At 37.3% G+C, this 21,883-nt stretch overlaps 1 protein-coding gene across 4 annotated transcripts in view; it reads left to right on the plus strand.

Annotated features, from left to right (window-relative positions):
• The window catches only part of CPB1 (carboxypeptidase B1), a 69,267-nt gene that overhangs the window by 7,102 nt on the left and 40,282 nt on the right, over positions 1 to 21,883 (plus strand). Inside the window, exons 1-3 of one of the 4 annotated variants that reach the window (XM_058426969.1) lie at positions 12,779 to 12,820; positions 14,279 to 14,308; positions 14,655 to 14,708. The exons of 1 other annotated variant lie outside the window; for it this stretch is intronic. The gene's annotated coding sequence lies outside the window, so the exon portion shown is untranslated. Of the gene's footprint in view, positions 1 to 12,778; positions 12,821 to 14,275; positions 14,348 to 14,654; positions 14,709 to 21,883 lie in introns of those variants that run through there. 2 more of the 4 variants (XM_058426970.1, XM_058426971.1) reach the window with 2 other exon arrangements.

The following is a 21,883-nucleotide window of genomic DNA, read 5'->3' on the forward strand; positions in this document are numbered from 1 at the left end:
GCTGCACTATTTGCTTATTCCTCCAGAAAGAAGCAGTTCACTGGGCTAGCCAAGTCCTCCACCTGGCCACCATCAGCATATGCACAGCAGCAGGAGGAAACAGGCAGCTGAGTGTACCTTTGGGCCTGTTTCCTTTGGTATTCAAATTCTCCACTTTCTCCAGTGGGCCCACAGTAGTGGGGGCATGTTTATGGAACTCAGATCATCTCTGATCCTAATCCTGGCAGACAATGAACATAGCTGTGTTTCCATTCTGATATTTTAGTACTAAACAAAGCTCTATCTATTTAAATCTATTGCACTGACAGATAAGGAGTCTCTAATGTGCACTTCCGAATTTAACATTAGTTGTTACTGGCAACTCACTGTTTTGTTAATGTTATATAAGAAAAGTCTAGAAAGAAACAGGGTGATCTTGCTGTAGCTCAACCAGGATTATGGATGTCCACACTTTGGAAAATGTATAGATGTTAGACTGTGGTGATATGTTTTTTAGGGTCACTGGACAACTCCATACCGCTTAGAGCTAGAATTTGGTATGTTAAGTGTAACTTGGTAATACATATGTTAAAAATGGCTTTTATCTTGGATGATAACATCACTAGTTTCTAGGCATAGCATTTTTCTAATGTGTAAGAAGTTTCACTCCGTGGATGTCACCTGATGATTGATCATTTTGATGTAGGAAAGTTTGAATTTAAACACCAAATCATGCTTTATCTGAGAATCTGTTACCCAAGAGAGCAGATATTTTTAACTAAGGATGTATCATGCTACATTGAACTGAAACAAACACTAAGCACGTTGTACAAGATCAGTAGTGGCAGTAAATGTGCACAAATGACTAGGACACAGCACAGTATTTTTATTCCAAATGAAGTACTTGTAATTAGCTTTGTGTTTTTTGAACAATATTTATATAGATTTCCTTATGTTAAATTTCAACAAAACATGTAGGATCCAGAAGACCTCATCTTGGAGGTCTTGGGATTTTCACCTTACAGAATGATTCTTCTTGTCCTTGGTCATATTTTTCTTGGTCTTAGAACCTGCTAAATACCAAACCCACAGATGATTCAGAAAAAAAAAAAAAAAAGAAAAGGCCAACCAAGCTATTCTATCAAGGAGCTGAAGAAAAGCCCTAATGATCTTTAAATCCAGTAACCAAAAGTTGCCAGCTACTTCTTCTAAAACAAATTAACATTTTTTTTAATTAGTTGGGAAAACCATCTGCTACATACCTTCTTTCTTTGCTGTGTACAACTTGAACTGCTGTTCACACCCATAATCTACATGCCTAGCTTAGCGCCTGGCACATGAAAGGTATCACATAAATATATTTAGAATTCGTAAGAGTCTAGTTTAGTGAATTGAATGAATGAATGAGTGAATGAAGACCATATTCTAAGTCTTAATCCTTATCACTACTAATTTAGCAGGAATGTCCTGAGAAGTGCTGATTTTCACATTCCTCCTCATCACATTTTTCCTATTGATACTGTTAAAAGTGGCAAATGTAGAACTCCACTCCAGATTTCTCCAGTGTAGGAAACCAGGGAGCAGAGCAAATCAAAGCAAGGGAAGTCTTTCAATCTTTTAGCATCTCTGGTAAATTAGTAAGGTATCCTCCTGCACGTTGCTCTGGGTTTGAAAAGGTTTTAAAACAAATTACTTTTTTCTCTTGGCCTCTCTCAGGAGCAACCTAAATGCTACTTTTCAAAGGTTGAAATGCCCTTAAAAGGGAGGGGTTGAAATGATATATTCAAAGAATCAGTTTTAAAGAATTAGATTGCTAGCTCTCCTCACAGCAGATAGTCTGGAAATGACAATTGCTAGGCTTTTTGGTGGTATTAGCAGAGTAGTAAATATAATGTATATGTCATTTTTATTCCAGATGGAAAGACTAGTAGTTACTAGTGAATGACAGTAAATTGTACCAGATGCCAAGTAAATTTTAACAATTTTATAGATGCTTTTCTCATATTCATATAGTCATTAGTATTTCAATGTTTAGGTACATAACTCAAGGTTTCAATATTACACCATGTAAAAAGAAAATTACAAAAGTGTCTACAGAACAACATTCCACTCTTGAGACACAAATCCATAGTTTGGTCAAGAAATTATTCTATATCAACCCAAGAGAAATGAAAATATATATCCCACAAATACCGATATGTGAATGCTCATAACAGCGGTATTCATAAGAACCAAAATGTAAAAATTATCCAGATGCACGTGAACTGGTAAATGGATAAAAAATATGTGGTTGCTCCAGACAATGGAATATTATTAAGCAATAAAAAGGAATGAACTACTCATAAATGCTACAATATGAAAGAACCTCAAAAACACTGTGCTAAATGAAATAAGCCACATGCAAAAGATCACACGTTATATTATTCCACATATATGAAATGTCCAGAAAATAAAAATCTATAGTAATAAAAAAGCAGGTCTGGAGCTCAGAATGGGAGCAGGAATTGTCTGCAAAGAAGCATGAGGAATATTTTCAGGGTGAGAGAAAGAGTCTAAAATTGGATTTTGGTGACGGTTACACAACTTGTAAATTTACTTAAAAACTGTTAAACTGTACACTTAAAGTGAGTAAATTTTATGATATATAAACAATAAAGCTGTTAATAAAAGTGAGACCAAACACTTTTGTTACAGATGAAAAGCTTGATTAAAATGCTTACCTATGCAAAAAAAATCACCTGTGAAATATAAAATACTTTTACTAATATGTAAAGCAATTATCAATGAGAAGTGGTTTTTTTCTCTAAACAATATGATAGAAATATGAGAACAGCCATTCCCTAAATTGCCCTACCTTCCAATATGTTCTCTCAACAATGTCACTGAGTAGATACTTACTGGGTGCCTCCTGTGTGTCAAGTATCATGTTAAGTTCTTAAAAGTGAAAAAGATTGAGACAACTTTAATCAAGGCCTCCTTTTTTTAATTAATTAATTAATTTATTTATTTATTTTTGGCTTTCCAGCCATAGACCTTCTTTACCCTCACTGATCTAGAGACTGTCTCAAAAGGCATGGACAAGCACACTTGTAGATTTATTGTTCCAGTTCCAACATCGGCTGAGCCATCTATGTGAATCAGTATATGCCCTAACCCCTTGCCCAGATTTCACTTTCCTCACACTCCCTTCCAGCCACATGGCTCCATTGTCTGCAAATAACCTTGCCTCTTACTTCAAAGAGAAAATTGAAGCCACCCTGCAGAAAATGCCTCTTTCCACTCACCCACTGACAATTCCTCTCACCTCCCAACCCTTCAGCCCCTCCTATTCCCTCAGGGGTCAATATTCAACTCTCTCTAGTATATTTAACCTCTTCTTAATTGGTACTTTTACCTTAAGTTACAAACATGTTCAAGATCTTTCACTATTTTAAAAGTATTCTTAAAACTTACAAACTCCTCTAGCAACTTTCCTCTTTCCCTCTATGCCTTCATTTCCTTGAAAGATCTGGCTAAAATTCCTGCTTCCTCTTCTTGAGGCCTGTCTAAGATCAGCAATGATGTGCCAGTTGCTATATCACTGTTTCTTCATCAATATTTAGTTTACTTGCTGTTTCAGTAGCATGCTTTTGGGCCTTAGAGTTGATCCTGGAAAGGATTGAGACTTTGGAGAATGCTGGAACGGAGTGAATATATTTTATACCTTCACCTCTCCAAAGACCCAGATCATCATTTCCAACTGCTTATTGTACATTTCCACTTGGATAACACATTGACTTGCAGATTCATATACTGTATTTCATCAGATCTAAATTTTCATCAATTATAACATAACCCATTATTTTATATACCACTAAGAAAAAAGTGCCACTAATTTGATGATGCTATGCTATTCATTGTGAGAATCATAGCAAATTGAGAGACGTTAAAAATTGGCATCTAATTAAACTAAAGAGCTTCTGCACAGCAAAAGAAACCACCATCAGAGTGAACAGGCAACCTACAGAATGGGAAAAAATTCTTGCAATCTACTCATCTGACAAAGGGTTAATAGAATCTACAAAGAACTCAAACAAATTTACAAGAAAAAAACAACCCCATCAAAAAGTGAGTGAAGGATATGGACACTTCTCAAAAGAAGACATTAATGCAGCCAACAGACACATGAAAAAATACTCATCATCTCTGGCCATCAGAGAAATGCAAATCAAAACCACAATGAGATACCATCTTACACCAGTTAGAATGGCCATCATTAAAAAGTCAGGACACAACAGGTGCTGGAGAGGATGTGGAGAAATAGGAACACTTTTACACTGTTGGTGGGACTGTAAACTAATTCAACCATTGTGGAAGTCAGTGTGGCAATTCCTTAAGGATCTAGAACTAGGAATACCATTTGACCCAGCCATGCCATTACTGGGTACATACCCAAAGGATTATAAATCATGCTGCTATAAAGACACATGCACACATATGTTTATTGCGGCACTATTCACAATAGCAAAGACTTGGAACCAACACAAATATCCATCAATGATAGATTGGATTAAGAAAATGTGGCACATATACACCATGGAATACTATGCAGCCATAAAAAATGATGAGTTCATGTCCTTTGTAAGGACATGGATGAAACTGGAAACCATCATTCTGAGCAAACTATCACAAGGACAGAAAACAAAACAGCACATGTTCTCACTCATAGGTGGGAATTGAACAATGAGAACACTTGGACACAGGAAGGGGAACATCACACACAGGGGCCTGTCATGGGGTGGGGGCAGGGGGGAGGGACAGCATTAGGAGATATACCTAATGTAAATGACGAGTTAATGGGTGCAGCACACCAACATGGCACATGTATACATATGTAACAAACTTGCACGTTGTGCACATGTACCCTAGAACTTAAAGTATAATAAATAAAAAAAAATTGGCGGGGGATAGGAGGAGACAGGGACCAATGAAGTGAAGGAAGGATTCAATGAAGTGAAGGATTCAAGGAAGTGAAGAATTTAATCAGCAAGGAAGTGGAGGATTCATCTTCAGAAAGAAAGATGTTTCAAGCAGCTGGGAGAGCATGAGCAAAGTCACAGCTGTTTAAAAATGCCTGGTCTATTTGGAAAACTATGGCATCTGGAAAGACCAAGGCCAACTTGTGACAGTCTGTTATCAAAAATATCTCAGTAATTAAGCAGATTTTAAACTGTAGGGAAAGGAATAATAACCCCCATACGTTCTTAGTTGGAACAGACTCATTATGACAGATTAACAAGAGAAAAACAAACAGAAGTTTGTTAACATGTATATTTCATATATAAATGGGCGACACCCAGGGAATAAGTTCTCAAAGTGTAGCTTTGAATTCCAGCTTATATAACATCTTCAACAAAGAACAGCAAATTTTTAGAAAAGTAAAAAGACAAAGGAAAAGGACTTGGAGTCTCTAGGGACAGCAGCTTCGGGAAGACTAACAGAGAAAGTTTAGTTAGTAAAGCTTGTTAATGTGGATTTCTCTGGCATCATCCCTAAGCCTATAAATTGTGTGTATTCGAGGGAAAATAACACCTTTTGTCTTCGTAAATCTATGTCCTGCTTTTAAGCAAATAGAGAGAAGACAGAGAGCTTTCCTATATCTCCTTCTTAATTGCCTTCAGCTCAACAATTCTTTATATTTTGGGGTGATGTATTCTAGTCTTTCATAGTCCCGCCATTGAAACTTTATTTATATAAAACTTCGCAAAATAAAAGTAGGGTTGGTAGCTATGGAAAGATTTGGGTTGCAAGTTGCAAGATCAAAGATGGGCAAAAGACAGAAAAACATAAATTGAAACAAGCAGAAAAAAAAAATACACTGGAGTACACTGTCCCACACCTTATTGAATCAGTCACTTAGTACTAAGAATAAGTCAGTTCAGGTAAACTTGTGTCTCATTTCAGGAGGTGGTAGTACAAGTGGGCTCCCACCAAAGTTAGGCCTACATAGTGCAAGCACACTGTTATTTAATAAGAGGTATTTATATGAAAACAAGAGAAAAACAAAGATTACTCATTAGAGCAAATTTTAAACCAGTTACTGAATTCAGAGGGTGGCTGGTCAGAAAGAATTCTAAATGTTGGACTCAAGCATCTTTTGCAGTTTTCATGACTCCAGTGATGTCTGAGTGGCCCACAGGCAAGAGGAATGAAGGACGGCCACATGTGAGCTACTATGGTTATTTCTCTTAAGTTTATGTTAAGTTGTCCAGTAACAACTTGCGGGGTTTTGGGAAAATGGTAGATTTTGTTCTTAGTGACGCCAAGTCAGAAAGGTGAGAGAATATTGGAAATGTTAATTTGGAGACCCACAGCCAAATATTGGAGGAAACTAGAAAAATTCAGAATCCAGCTTAGTTTACAGGTAGATAATAAAACCTCAAAAACAATGAATAGGACTAGAATCTAATAATAGGTGCACTGTACTTTTATTCTGAAATATTTTTTTCTCTGTAATCACCCCTATTTTTACCAAAGAAAATCACAGTAAGGCTAATTTATTTTCAAAATAAGTCTAGTGTTATTAAATTTCAATTGATTATCTACATAAGTGCAGCAAAAACAGTGATTGATCACATAGGCTCTTTTTAAGTCTGCTTTGCTGGAACTTTTGATAAGAAATTTCAGATTAGACTTTTAAAAGGCTTTGATTCAAGGCCAAGGATTTGCTAGAAGACTTCAACCACAATACCTATAGATTTGAGTAAATTCTTCTCTTCTTAAGGTTCCTGAAATATTTTGAGGTTCCTGATTCTGCCAGGAAGTGACATTCCATACTCACCTATAAGGTTTGCAACACTTTTAATTAGGTACTAGGCCAGGTTTTTTGAGGGGAGGCTTTATTGGTTCCATAAAGCCTACCTTAGTTTCTTAAAACTGTCTGGTCATATCTGATTCTATGCACATTTTCAAGCATGACATTCCAGTCAAAAGCCTTGGCAATATATATAATGAATATTTCCAATTGCATTCTGCTATAAAGTGAATAAATTCTTATTGAACTTATTAAAATAACTATTGCCATAAAACAAAAATACTTGTAATAGCTTCTGAATTCTCAGGAGATCCGGTAAGGAGAAAAAAAAAAATGTTTACAAAATTCTGTTTACAAAAAGTATACTTTATCAAATTAATGTAAGCTATAGACAGTTTAAGAGAAAAAAAAATAAAAGATTTCCTTAATCTGAAAAACAAAGCATTAAAAAAACAGTAAAGTTTCAAACAAAGAGGCCATGAAAAATGTACCCTCATTACTGCATTCAGTCCCATGAAATTGATTCTTGTTCTGTTTGATCTTGGTTAGCAATTTTACGAACCCATCAGTTCCTTTATTGGAGTTCTGGAAATTCTAGCCCAGTCCAATGGTATGATCTTATAGTTAGCAGAAATATTTACTCGTCAGAGTCTTTTCCATGAATCACCTTGAAGATGAAACACTTCGATATTATAGTTGCTTACAGAAACTTCCAGGAAAGTACCAGAGTAAAACAATTAATTATCTGTGAATGACAATATTTTCAATAGCCATAGTTAAAGATCTGATGAGAGTTCATTATAATGATGCAATTGACAAGAAAATTTGTTTCTGTGACAGCATTTTAAGATAACTAGGATTATGTCAGATAATGTTATACAAACTTCTAGGAATCATATTTCTAGGAATTTCATACAATTTCTGGAACACATATTAATAACAAATCCATATAATTCAAAGAAGGTTAAACACCATTTATTTCTTTTTGTATTTTTCCAGAGATACAGACAGCCTGTCACCCAGGCTGGTGTACAGTGGCTCAATCACAGCTCACTGCAGCCTCAAACACCTGAGGGGATCCTCTCACTTCAGCCTCCCAAGTAGATAGGACTACAGGCACATGCCACCACACCTGGCTAATTTTTATTTTTCATTTTTTGTAGAGATGGGGTCTTACTACGTTGCTCAGGCTGGCCTTGAATTTCTGGCCTAAAGTGATCCTCCTGCCTTGGCCTCCCCAAGTTCTGGGATTATAGGCATGAGCCACTGCACCCAGCCCATTTCTTATTTGACAATGCTTCCTATGCAGATTTAGCATATCAAATAAGCCTAATTAATTTAATATGTCTCTTGTTATAAAGAGAGAGAGTAAATTTTTTGAGATAGTCAAGGGGCTCATCTGAAAAATCCTGAAGTTAATTCTAGGATAAAAAATACTTAATTTAGAATTTGATTTAGGGCGTTGTTAAAAATGCCAAAATGTTTAAATCACTTGAATCCATAGGATCACAGATCACTGTGAAATAATAGTCATTCAATTAACCAGAATGAGAATTAAAAGACTTCAAAGGTGGGCTGGGCACGGTGGCTCACGCCTATAATCCCAGCACTTTGGGAGGCTGAGGCAGGCGGATCACGAGGTCAGGAGATTGAGACCATCCTGGCTAACATGGTGAAACCCTGTCTCTACTAAATACAAAAAATTAGCCGGGCGTGGCGGTGGGCGCCTACAGTCCCAGTCCCAGCTACTCAGGAGGCTGAGGCAGGAGAATGGCGTGAACCCAGGAGGCGGAGCTTGCAGTGAGCCGAGATTGCACTCCAGCCTAGGTGACAGAGCAAGAATCCATCTCAAAAAAAAAAAAAAAAAAAAAAGACTTCAAAGACAAATACAGAAAGTTACATAGTTGCAGGAAAAAAAAAAAAAACAACTTTGCTCTTTTAATACAAAGGACTCAGTTGTCTTAAGTAATAAAAGACCTAATAATAGAAAACATAAAGCACAGAAAATTATTTTGATAAGATACAAAATCTTTGTTTTCTAGTCAGGGCCCTCTAAAGGTAAAACTCTTTCAGTGTCTCTTATCAAGAGCAGATTTAATGTTCCAAGAACATTTTGCTTTTTTAACAGAGAGAAAAACAGCTTCTAGTTTTACACTAATAACTTGATCGTAAGACTCATTTTTAAAACCCATATAATACATTTATTCAATTTTAGCCAGCGTCAGCACAAAAGATAGTCTCTCTCTCTTTGACCCCTCTTCTCCTCCCCTACATAACTTTCTATATCCTTTCAGTTTTCTCCTTCATTTTCCTTTTTTATTCTAAAATAACCATTCCTTTCACTTTAGTACAGAATACTTTCTTTTTCCTTTAACAAAACAGATCCTTATACCTTATAACGTTCCTTAACAAAAGCACATTTTCCTTGTATACTTTGCACTCAGAGTTGTTTCCCTTATTATTTCTAGTAGTTTTAATTATATATGTTAATCCAAATTTTTAACTCTAAGTAACTTTAATTTATAGAAACGTGTTTCCTCATAGTATAATTTTTTAACGTGACACAAGACATGTTTAATAACAGACCCAAATATCTTCAGCTTCTCTATACTATATGAAAACAAAATGCCAAAAGTATACCAACTTAAACTTATGCTTAGTAATTAGTGCATCAGTATTTTATCTTATTTGGAAATGATCTAGATATTGAATAAGTATCTATTTTTTAACTTAGAAAAACTTAAGGGTGTAAGTTACCAAAGAGATTTACAAAACTGTTTTTAAGTAGATATAAAACATAATTATTGTTTGAAAGCATATTCATAAATTCTTACCCCACTTACACCTATTTAATTCACTTATTCTTCACAATTGTGCTTGGATTACCCATGAAATTTTCAGGGACCTCAGACAAAGCTAAGCATCATTTCAAGTTATTTCCCCATTAAGTATTTTCACTGCACATGCATGTTAGGCAGACATCACCAAAACAACAACTTAAAGTTAAATACATCGGATTTTTTGTTTGTTTGTTATTATTAAACTAACAATATTAAAGTAGTCTTATCTACCAAAGATTTATCCAAGTCATGTGAACTTGAAAAGCATTTGGGTTAGTTCCTATACTTCTGGCAGTTTTAGGAATAAGTTACATAAGCACTCATTTTTCTTTAAGCCAGTTAAATAGAACTCTTTTACGTATTAATTTTGGCAATGCCATCGGGAGTTAGAAAAATACCACATATGCTAACATACATACAAAGACATATATAGACATGTAGAAAGTAGCAGATCTTATAGCTTTCATTCTAAAACTTTAGCCATGTTCCAGGTACTATAATACAAAACTCACTAGTTTATAAAAGAATAAGCAGAATCCAAATTGTTTCTGACAAATGGGACAAGCCAGGGTTACCTGCTCAGATGGCCAAACCTTTCTACTAGTATTTTTGGAAAAGACTTAGATTTTTTTATTTGCCCAACTTCCAAATAGCTTTTTTTCCTTCTGATGAGTCATCTCCCTGAAGTTTGCATTTCAAAAGGGATGGTTCTCAGGTAAGACAGGGTAGAACATTTATATCTCAAAGGTACAGAAAAAGAATGTAAGTTTCTCTCCAAGAAGGAGCCTTGGGGCACATTTTTCTATCATCAGAACTCAATCCTGTGGAGGCTGTTGACTAAATTTTAAGTGCCAGTATATTTCCAATTAACCTTTGTAGTCTCAGATATATGCTTTGGGGGAATCCTGAGATCCATGAGAGCAGGATTCCAAAGCTCAAGTCACTGAGAGGCTAGAGTGGGAGGGAAAAGGTCCGTCAAAGAAGGACAGAGGGACGGAAGAGGCAGAGGCTGGAAGGAGACATATCAACAACGTAAGGGAACTGATGGAAGATTTAAGGCAACAAAAGAAAAAAGGAGAAACAGAAGAAATGAGAAGGAAGAAGCCAACTTGGGGAGATCTTAAGTTTTTAAGAAGCTAATGAAGTTCCATATTACCCTTAACAAAATTTATGCCAACAAGAAAGAAACCTGAAAGTGGCGGCAGAACCTACAGTTAGCAAGGGTTTGAGAAGAAGCGCTTCCCATGGAGGAATTCCTATGGGAGGAGCAGGATCAACTGGAGAGAACAGAGTGGCCTTTAAAAAGTTGCTCCTATCAGGCTATGAATATCAGAAACCAAACTTTCTTAACTGAAGGTATTATCTATTAAGCAACTCAGGATCAAAACCAATAAACCTTTTATGGCTTAACTACAGATACACCAGCCATCTCCAGAGGTGCAAAGATACCACCTCCGTGATTTAAAAGTTCACTTTCAGAGATAGCCGAAAAAAATCAAAGATCTTTGTTGCCACAGGCGGTTAAGGATAGTGTTTGTGTAAAAATGTGTCCCAGGGAATGTGGGATGCCTCCAATCACAGCCCTGCTAATTTGAAATACTATGCATGCATTTTACTGGGATGGAATTTTCCCTGCACTAACCAAAGCAAAGAAGGTTGAGATGATGAAAGCCCCCTGTGGACTGGGACCTATTATTAAGACAAACTCCCCTGAGAGTTGGCACAAAGAACACTTCGTTTCTCATGTTCCCAACCCGACTAGCTTCCAGACACAAGTTGACACCTGCAACCCCACCCCAACACCAGCAAGGACCAGAGAAAATATTTTTACCAGTCATAAAGCCAAGCTCTCAGGACATAAACAAGACAAACAGGAAATATACTTAATGCTAAATGACGAGTTAATGGGTGCAGGAAATCAACATGGCACATGGATACATATGTAACAAACCTGCACATTGTGCACATGTACCCTAAAACCTAAAGTATAATAATAATAATAATAAAAAGAATGAGAAAGAAACAATTTTCTTTGAAATGTGTGTTAAACGTGAAAGAAAAGAAAACATAAGTAAGGAAGAATGTTTAGTGCTTGCCCAGATTTTTCCTGCTTTTATTAGGTAGTCCAAAGTCTACCTAATAAAAGTAGGTGTATGGGAAAATGTGTTAAGGTGTATGGGAAAATGTCAAGTATACCAAGAAAACATTTAATTAGATCATAGACAATAATCAGCAAGAAACAGTTTCCCTCTTCTCAGCTTCCCTTTGAGGATATAACTAAAACAGGAAGAAAACAGAAATAAGTTCATAGCACCTAGTTGCCCCTGCCCAGCATGTCTTCACCTGGAAAGAACAGAGAGAATTGAGCCAAAGAGAGGTAAGAAACAGGAAGAAAGCATCCAGTCCCATTAACCATGGTCACAGCTTCTAGGCCCAGCTGGACTGTGCAGGGAACTGTTTTCCTGGGAGACTGGCAGCGCCTGCAGATGTCAGAAGGAACAAGTGCCAAGGAACTTTAAAGAAATCAAGTTACCTCCATTCAAGAAAAGCCTCCTACTCAGTAATTGCTGCCCTCTTAATAGGCCAACTGCTGTTGCCTTCCAGCTTGCCACATCTCAACCTCAACTCCTCAGATCATGTTTCAGGGCTTTTTTTTTGCCCTGGGTACCATTATTCCACTTCATCTCACAAATCCATAGCTGCCTCCAAGGCCACCAAACTCTGCTTTGCACAGTTCCAGAGAAGAATCTATTGCAGCAAGCAATGTGTTCATGCTGGCATTTAAGTGCCTCATTGTCTCTGGTATTGTCCTGTTATTTAATGCCTTAATAGGTTCTTACAGATGCTGCTGGAGCCATTCAAAAGCCATGGACAATGTCTAGGCTAAACATTCTACATATATACCTTTCTCCCTGATTTGTGTCTCCATCTGTGTCCACAATCCTACTGAAGTTCATGGAAGCCATAGCTTGATTTGGAAACAGATAATCATGTCAGTAAACCAGTGAACCAGTGATTCTCAATAAGAAGAATAAGATTTAGCCCTGAGGGAACATTTGGCAATGTCTGAAGGCATTATTGGTTATCACAGTGACATCACAATGATATGGTTTGGCTGTGTCCCCTCTGAGAAGAGGGCTACCATCTTCCAGTTAAATTGGACTTTAACTAGAAGTCCAATTAAACCTCTTTCTGTTCCTAGTTTCAGGTATGTCTTTATCGACAGCATGAAAATGAACTAATATAGTAAATTGGTACCAGTAGGGTGGGACATTGCCGAAAAGATACCCCAAAATGTGGAAGCGACTTTGGAACTGGGTAACAGGCAGAGAGGTTGGAACAGTTTGGAGGGCTCAGAAGAAGACAGGAAAATGTGGAAGATTTTGGAACCTCCTAGAGACTTGTTGAATGGCTTTGACAAAAATGCTGATAGTGATATGAACAACAAGGTTCAGGCTGAGGTGGTCTCAGATGAAGATGAGGAACTTGTTGGGAACTGAAGCAAAAGTGACTCTTTTTATGTTTTACCAAAGAGACTAGCAGCATTTTGCTCCTGTCCTAGAGATTTGTGGAATTTTGAACTTGAGAGAGATGACTTAGTGTATGTGGTGAAAGAAATTTTTAAGCAGCAAAGCATTCAAAAGGTGACTTGGGTGCTGTTAAAAGCATTCCACTTTAAAAGGGAATCAAAGCACAAAAGTTCAGAAAATTTGCAGCCTGAAGATGCAGTAGAAAACAAAAACCCATTTTTGAGGAGAAATTCAAGTCAGCTGTAGAAATTTGCATATGTAGCAAGAAGCCTAACGTTAATCCCCAAGGCCATGGGGAAAATGTCTCCAGGCCACGTCAGAGACCTTCAGGGCAGCCCCTCCCATTACGGGCCCAGAAGCCCAGGAGGAAAAAGTGGTTCTGTGGGCCAGGCCCAGGGTCCCTGTGCTGTGTGCAGCCTAGGGACTTGGTGCCCTGTGTCCCAGCTGCTCCAGTCATGGCTGAAAGGGGCCAACATAGAGCTTGGGCTGTAGCTTCAGAGGATGGAAGCCTCAAGCCTCGCAGCTTCCATGTGGTGTTAAGCCTGTGGGTACACAGAAGTCAAGAGCTGAGGTTTGGGAACCTCCGCCTAGATTTCAGAAGATGTATTGAAATGCCTGGATGCCCAGGCCAAAGTTTACTGCAGGGGTGGAGCCCTCATAGAGAACCTCTGCTAGGGCAGTGCTGAAGAGAAATGTGGGGTTGGAGCCCCTACACAGAGTCCCTACTGAGGCACTGCCTAGGGGAGCTGTGAGAGGAGGGCTGCCATCCTCCAGACCCCAGAAGGGCAGATCCACTGACAGGTTGCACCATGAGCCTAGAAAAGCCACAGACAGTCAAAGCCAGCCCACGAAAACAGCCAGGAGGGAGGCTGTACCCTGCAAAGCCACAGGGGTGGGGCTGCCCAAGACCATAGGAACCCACTTCTTGCATTAGTGTGACCTGGATGTGAGACACAGAGTCAAAGGAGATCATTCTGGAGCTTTAAAATTTGACTGCCCCACTGGATTTCAGACTTGCATGGGCCCTGTAACCCCTTTGTTTTGGCCAATTTCTCCCATTTGGAACAGGAGTATTTACCCAATACCTGTACCCACATTGTATCTAGGAAGTAACTAACCTGCTTTTGATTTTACAGGCTCATAGGAAGGAATTTGCCTTGTCTCAGGTGAGACTTTGGACTGTGGACTTTTTGGTTAATGCTGAAGTAAGACTTTGGGGGACTGTTGGGAAGGTATGGTTGGTTTTGAAATGTGAGGACATGAGATTTGGAGGGGCCAGGGGTGGAATGATAGGGTTTGGCTGTGTCCCCACCCAAACCTCAATTTGAATCATATCTCCCAGAATTCCCACATGTTGTGGGAGGGACCCAGGGGTAGGTAACTGAATCATGGGGACCGATCTTTCCCAGGCTATTCCCATGATAGTGAATAAGTCTCATGAGATCTGATGGGTTTATCAGGGATTTCTGCTTTTGCTTCTTCCTCATTTTTCTCTTGCTTCTGCCACATAAGGAGTACCTTTCACCTCCTGCCATGATTATGAGGCCTCCCCAGCCATGTGGAACTGTAAGTCCAATTAAACTTCTTTTTGTTCCCAGTTTCTGGTATATCTTTGTCATCAGCATGAAAATGAACTAATACATACAACTTGAGCAGGTGATTGGGTGGTGCTATTGGCATCTAACCGGCGGAGTCCAAGAATGCTCCAAAATATCCTACAATGCACAGGGCAGTCCCCAACAACAAAGAATGATCCAGCCCAAAATATCAACAGTGCTAAGATTAAGAAACCCTGTAGTAATCTAACAAAATATTACTTATTCAGTAATTATGATCTCATTTCTCATGTCATACATTCTTGGTGAATAGAATTGCAGCACCTAACTTCAAAGATTTAACAATGAAAAGAACGAGAATATGAGCCTGTTCTGCATATCTGCCATGCATACATTTAAAGCATATGCAGAGTTCAGCAGTATCAGATAAACCAAATGTCGAAAACATTGTCTAATCATTTTTTTGTTTGTTTGTTTTGAGACAGAGTCTCTCTCTGTCGCCCAGGCTGGAGTGCAGTGGCGCAATCTCAGCTCACTGCAACCTCCGCCTCCCGGGTTCAAGCGATTCTCCTGCCTCAGCCTCCTGAGTAGCTGGGATTCTGGGTGCCCACCACCATGCCTGTCTAATTTTTGTATTTTTAGTAGAGACAGGGTTTCACCATGTTGGCCAGGCTGGTCTCAAACTCCTCACCTCAGGTGATCCACCCACCTCGGCCTTCCAAAGTGCTGGGATTACAGGCGTGAGCCACCACGCCTGGCCTGACTTATATTTTGTTTAATTTCCAAAATACATGTAAGCTATTGATATGCATAATTCATTTCATAAATGCATAAAAGAGTAAAGTCACTAAGAGTTACTATCCATCTGTCTCCAGAGTGGTTTCTCAGCCTCACTAAAACCTTTTCTTCATCAAACATAATATCCCTCACTGTAACCAGGAAGAATGTATGAAGTTCCTCTTTCATATCAGGGATCTGAGCTACACACTTGACCCTGTGTGGCCAGAATGGACAATATTCTGGATCCTCCTGGTATCCTTTATGATGCTCCTACACTGAGTATTGATTTTTGTGAATATTTATTAGAAAAAAAATGCTAAGAGGAAAGATGAGCAAACAAATGGTTTCAAAAAAGGGTATAATGCAGGAGTGAGCAAGTGGAGAAGGAAGAAGACTGGGAACACAAAGAGAGCGAGAGAGATTTTTTTTTTAATCCTTGTGTGAGAGATGTTGGGGGTAATTGCTTCAGCTGTGTTCTTCGCACTGCCTCTGAAACCCTGCCATGGCCGACAATTTATGACTTGGTCCATATTTCTCTTGATCAACCTTTCACTCTGTCAGTTAAAATTTGCCATCAAACACAACTTTTACCAACTGCTACCCTTATGCCCATTGGACTTACACCAGCTACACTTCCCAACATTTTACACTCTGAACTAAATTGTGTGTGAAAATTACCTTTTATTGACTTTAGTGAGTGCCTTATACAAACAACTGAGGGCTGATTTCAACTGCCCACTGCCAAAATAGCCCTCTGTCCCATCTGTTGGATGCACATATCATTAAGACTTTTATTAGCCTCAGAAATAGAGAACTTGTTTTATGGTGTTAGCTAAAAAACCTGCAAAAGTCCTTGAAATGCAGCACTACTAGTCCCTGGTAACCACTGTGTCTGAGCAAATGATGTTAAAAAACCAGGTTGGCATCAATATTAAAAGATAAAACCGCCTCCAAACAAGAGCACCAAAACATAATTTTATGTCTGTAAATTCATACTTTACATTAGACTACTCAAGGAAAGTATACCTCAAGGAAGATATACCTATTGCCCTTCCAAGAAATGAAGAGTTTTTAAAATGTAGGTGTCAAAAAGAATAAGAAAATGTCTTATTCTGTTTATACTGATTTGGTAAGAAAAATACTTGTCAAAGGACACAAAATTTCAGTTAGACAGAAAAAAATAAGTTTGAGAGACCTGTTGTACATCATAATGATAACAGTTAATAACAATATATTGAATATTTGAAAATTGTTGAGAGTACATTTTTAATGTTTTCATCACCAAAAAAAGAGACTAGTATGTGAGGTAATGCCTGTGTTAAATATCTTAGCCATTCCACAATGTACATACTATATCAAAACAAGTAATACACCACTAATATATTTAATTTTTATTTGTAAAGTTATTTCTAATTTACAAATAAAAATTACATAAAAGAAATAAAGGGAAATTTCCTCAGAAGTACTAGGAAAATATAAATTCTTAAAGAAACCACTGGGGAGTAAAGACATGGCATAAGAGTTACCATCAGAAGAAATCAAGAACTTTCTTAGAAAAGTAGTAAGAGGTTTAACCATTAGGGGCCCAGGGAGAAGTAATGATCTTTTACCAGAAGAAGAGAATAAAATCATGGAAGCCTAATATGGCTTTTTACAGTTCTGCTTACAATTACGCATTAAACAATTTACCCCTTGCAGATGAGTTCCTAAAGCCTGCTGAGATGTTGCACTCGGAGAAACGAGGACATGCTGTTTTTTCTTCTGTTGTGGTTTATTTTTATTAAAACAAAAAACTTACAACAACTAAAAAAAAAAAATTCACTTTTGCTGAATTTTACTCTTTCCAAGAAGACCAACAGCTTGGATGAACATTTGTCCACTGTTTGTAGTAAGTCTGACCATAAAAGACAATGGCTTAGACATTCATGCCCAGTCAATGTCCTATGGGCTGGAATTCATAAAATAAAGGCAGCAGATGGCATGCCTAAATTTAATTTGCTATTTGATTTATCCTTGTGTTACCACTCTGAAATGCAGATACCGAATGTTTATCTAATAACGCTGTTAGAAAACACAAGACCATGCTTCAAGCAAGTTTATCATGGAATCTGATGCTAGACCATCAATCCTGAGAATGAAAACTGTAGCCCATCCACAGAGGCATTCTCCTCTAAGTAGGACCTGTCAACAGCCAACACTCCATGGATCAGGGAAGGCATTTCATGTGGTTTAGAATCACTATTCTGGCTGTAATGCAATACCAGAGACCATCAAGAGGAAGAATACGCCTTTGATTCTGTTATTTCCATTTGAAATTAGAGGGGATATTTTTGTGTGCTTGGGTTTATCTCCTAATGTTCACTGAGAAAACTGATGCTTTGTTTAATTGTTGTGATCACTTTTCCTTGTGAGTTCTTCTCTTGAACGTTATGCTACTGTCTGATTGTCCATTGGCATGTATACATCACACCAATATTCTGAACACCACATACTAAAATGAAAACTTTTTGAGTCTGTGTTACTGCTCTGGCAGCTGTCAAAATAATTCTTGCTGACATCATGTTGAACAGACTTGCCTCCGAGTCAGATCAATGTTGGGGAGCATCATGCAGTGCTGCAAAATTAGGTCATTAATTGTGAAGCAAGCACAACCCTTCTTGCATTTGGAGATCAAAATTCTGACATAAAAGAAAATTGAACAATCAAAAATTCTGGAATCATCTTTTAAATCTCAAACAAGTTGTCAATTTAGCCATTTAATTCTCAGAGTTCTTTGGAAAGATTTTCCTTACATAAAAGTATGGCAATATAATACCTAATTTTCCAAAGGAACTATGAAACATCCCAACATTAAAATATTTCACTCTTAAAGGGTAAAAATCCATGTCCTAATATGGACATGCACCGATCATATTTCTGAGCACTCAAATGCCAACTTTTTCAAATGACTCCAGGAGAACTTATTGTCAACCTGTTTCTCTCAAGTATCAACCATGCTGATTAAAGGTTTGCTTATAAAATTACCTCGTGGTAATATAGTAGGAAGAAACTAGAGTCTCAATGATTTAGAATCGGAAACAGAAAAAAAAAAAAAAAAGAAACAAATCTGGTGGTTAGAACTGGATTGCCAAATGACAGCATCACCGGCATTATCTGTGTGCCTGGGGCTTGCCCTTCTAAACTAATTTTTAAAATAAATTGAAATTGAACTGGAGCCATGCAAAGTAGAACAAAGACCTTTTTGAAGATTCATATCAGGTAAACAGTAAACAGGTTGTCAGAAAATATTGACATTTGAATTGACTTTATGCTTTTATTTCCTACCCAATATGGCATTTTATATTATTAACATTTATTTATTAAAACCCTGCCCGTTCCTCAAAAGGTTTTAAAGAGATTTAATGTTCTGTTACAGCATTTTAAGAATAAAAATAGTTTCCCCTTACCTTATAAACTGAAATAAAACAAATATTTCTCATATTTAAATTGAAAGTAGAAATGTACCTCTTCTTATAAGTTTGTTTCCAAGAAATATTAATATGAAAATATAACATGTAATTTAATAATTCAAAATACCTAGGAATTTTTTTCTAAAATTTATTACCTATTACATGAATCAAAGATCAGACTCTTAAGATGGCCTATGAGAATTAACAAAGATAAATGTAGGAACAAAAACAGGTTGATTTATTTGGCAGCATTCCAGTTTACCTCCCCACTCTTCTGTCCTGATTAATTGCCCTCAGTGAGGAGCTGGAGCCTAGTTATGCTGTTTTCTTAATTCCTATTGATGGAGTGTTGATATAAGAATAGAAAGAGAACCAACTGCCTTTTAACTAGTCCATTCTTCATGCACTAATCAATCATAACTTGTCCATTTTAATTATCTCCCAAATTCCAAATAGAGATAGGCTTGGAGTTTCCAAATATTTGCATGATTAAATATGTTTTCCTTATTTCAATAAGGAACCTCAAACTGATGATTCAGTTGGTAAGATTTATGGAATGAAGCAATTGTGTTTATCTCTCAGCTTTCAAAATACTGGTCTGCAATTCAGTAACAAACAACATTCCCACCAGAGATATGCAGACTATGCCTATTAATGATGATGATCATGTTTGGAAATAAAAATAAAACCATATGCCAACATTAGTAGATGCCAAAAAGGAACCCCAGCCAAGAAAATGTTTACTTGCCTCTCTTTCCATAACCATAAAAAGACAGTTTATCCAAATATTAAGTATAATTATACAAAACTAACTGGGCATGGGTGCACCTGTACAACATTTTCAGGTTGTTTTTACCCTCCTTGGAGCAATAGCAGCAGATCAGGTCATCAGTCAGTTATACCCATCAAGTTACAGGGTAATTCTGGCTGCCTCACAAACAACTGGACAATTCAGTTAAGAAAGGTGTATAAAAGGAGAATTTTTACCGAATTGACTGAACGAATCAGTTGTTTTGATTGGATGCAAACAAACAAAAGCTAACTTTTCTGAAATAACTCCCCATTTAGGAGCTTGCCTCTTCTATAATATAAAATCCTATTGCCTTTTTAACATCAGAATTGAAGCAACAAGGTTCTATTTTCATAGTAAGTGGTCTAGGAATTGATGATAGAATATGGTGATGACGAAGAAGGAGGAGGAGGAAATAATGACAATAATAATGTGAGAGGAAAAATAATTTTTCCTCTTTCAATTGGGATGGATCCGTGTAACAAAAGATAAACAAGAGAAAAACAAGCAGAAGTTTATTAACATGTATACATCATGTATACATGGGAGCCACCCAAAGCAAAATGAGTAAATATCAAGAATATACATCTAAGAAGGTAGACTAAATGCCATCATCCACTGAAACAGAGAGAGGTTTACTATGCAGGTTTCAGTCAATACTTCTCTATTAATAATACTTTCTAGTGATTTAGAGTCATCCTCTTCCTGGTACAAAGTGGAGATACTCATACAAAGGAACATTTTTTAAAAGATGTAACTTTTTTACAAATGGTAACTTCTACTCTATTTTTAGAGTTTCTCCTGTGTCTCTTGTTTCCCGTAATAATCAACTCAAAATAATCCTTAGGCTTAAGAGGCATATTTTCAGGCGGCATATTCTGTTCTTCTAAAGTCATATTTTGGAGTAGCATTTTCTGAACTTCATCAATGATAATGATAAAATGCAAGATTTCTTTCTTCAATAAGGATTCTGGGTGTGCATGTGCAGGTTTGTTACACAGGTGTAGTGCATGATGCTGAGGTTTGGGCTTCTGATGATCTTGTCACTCAAGTAGTGAACATAGTACCCAATAGGTAACTTTTCAACCGTTGTCCTCCTCTACCCTTCCCTTTTTGGAGTCCCCAGTGTTTATTGTTCCCATCTTTGTGTCCATACGTACCCAATGTTTAGCTCCCACTTACAAGTGCGAACATGCAGTATTTGGCTTTCTGTTACTGCATTAATTCGCTTAGAATAATGACCTCCAGTTGCAACGAAGTTTGCTGCAAAAGACATAATTTAATTCTTTTTTTATGGCTGTGTAGTATTGCATGGTGTGTATATACAACATTTTCTTTATCCAATCCACCACTGGTGGACACTTGGGTTGAGCTCATGATTTTGCTATTCTGAATAGTGCTGCAACACACATACAAATGCAGGTGTCTTTCATTAGAATGATTTATTTTCCTTTGGGTATATCCCCAGTAAGGGGATTGCTGGGTCAAATGGTAGTTCTATTTTCATTTCTTCAAGAAGTCTCCAAACTGCTTTCCACAAGGGCTGAATTAGTTTGCATTCCCACCAACAGTGTATAAGCATCCCTTTTCCCCTACAACATCCCCAACATCTGTTATTTCTTGACTTTTTAACAATAGTCATTCGGACTTGTGTGAGATGGTATCTTATTGTGATTTTAATTTGCAAATGATGCAGGATTTCTGCAAGAATAATTCTCAGATAAAAATGATCCTAGTTGTTTATAGGCAAATTCAATTTAACAGAGTTTAATTGAGCAAAGAATAATCCGTAAATCGGGCAGTCTCCTGAGCCAGAGTAGGCTCAGAGACTCTAGTGCAGCCACATGGTAGATTTATGGACAGAAAAAGAAAAGTGGCATATAGAAAATGGAGGTGAGGTACAGAAACAGCCAGACTGGTTACAGCTCAGCATTTACCTTATTTCAACATGGTTTGAACAGTTAGCCCCTTTTGATTGGCCAAAACTCAGTTATTGGCACAAGTGTAGGTTACATCTGTATACACCTCTATTTAGTTTGTACTTCAGTATATACAGGGAAATCTATAGGCCAAACTTAAAATATGCAAGTAGTCAGCTTTAGGCTTAACTTGATTTAGCATACTCAATATCTAACAGACACAAATACATGTACAAAGTACTTAAAC

This window comes from Hylobates moloch, unplaced genomic scaffold (assembly GCF_009828535.3).
Source record: "Hylobates moloch isolate HMO894 unplaced genomic scaffold, HMol_V3 SCAFFOLD_13, whole genome shotgun sequence".
Classification (NCBI taxonomy): domain Eukaryota; kingdom Metazoa; phylum Chordata; class Mammalia; order Primates; family Hylobatidae; genus Hylobates; species Hylobates moloch.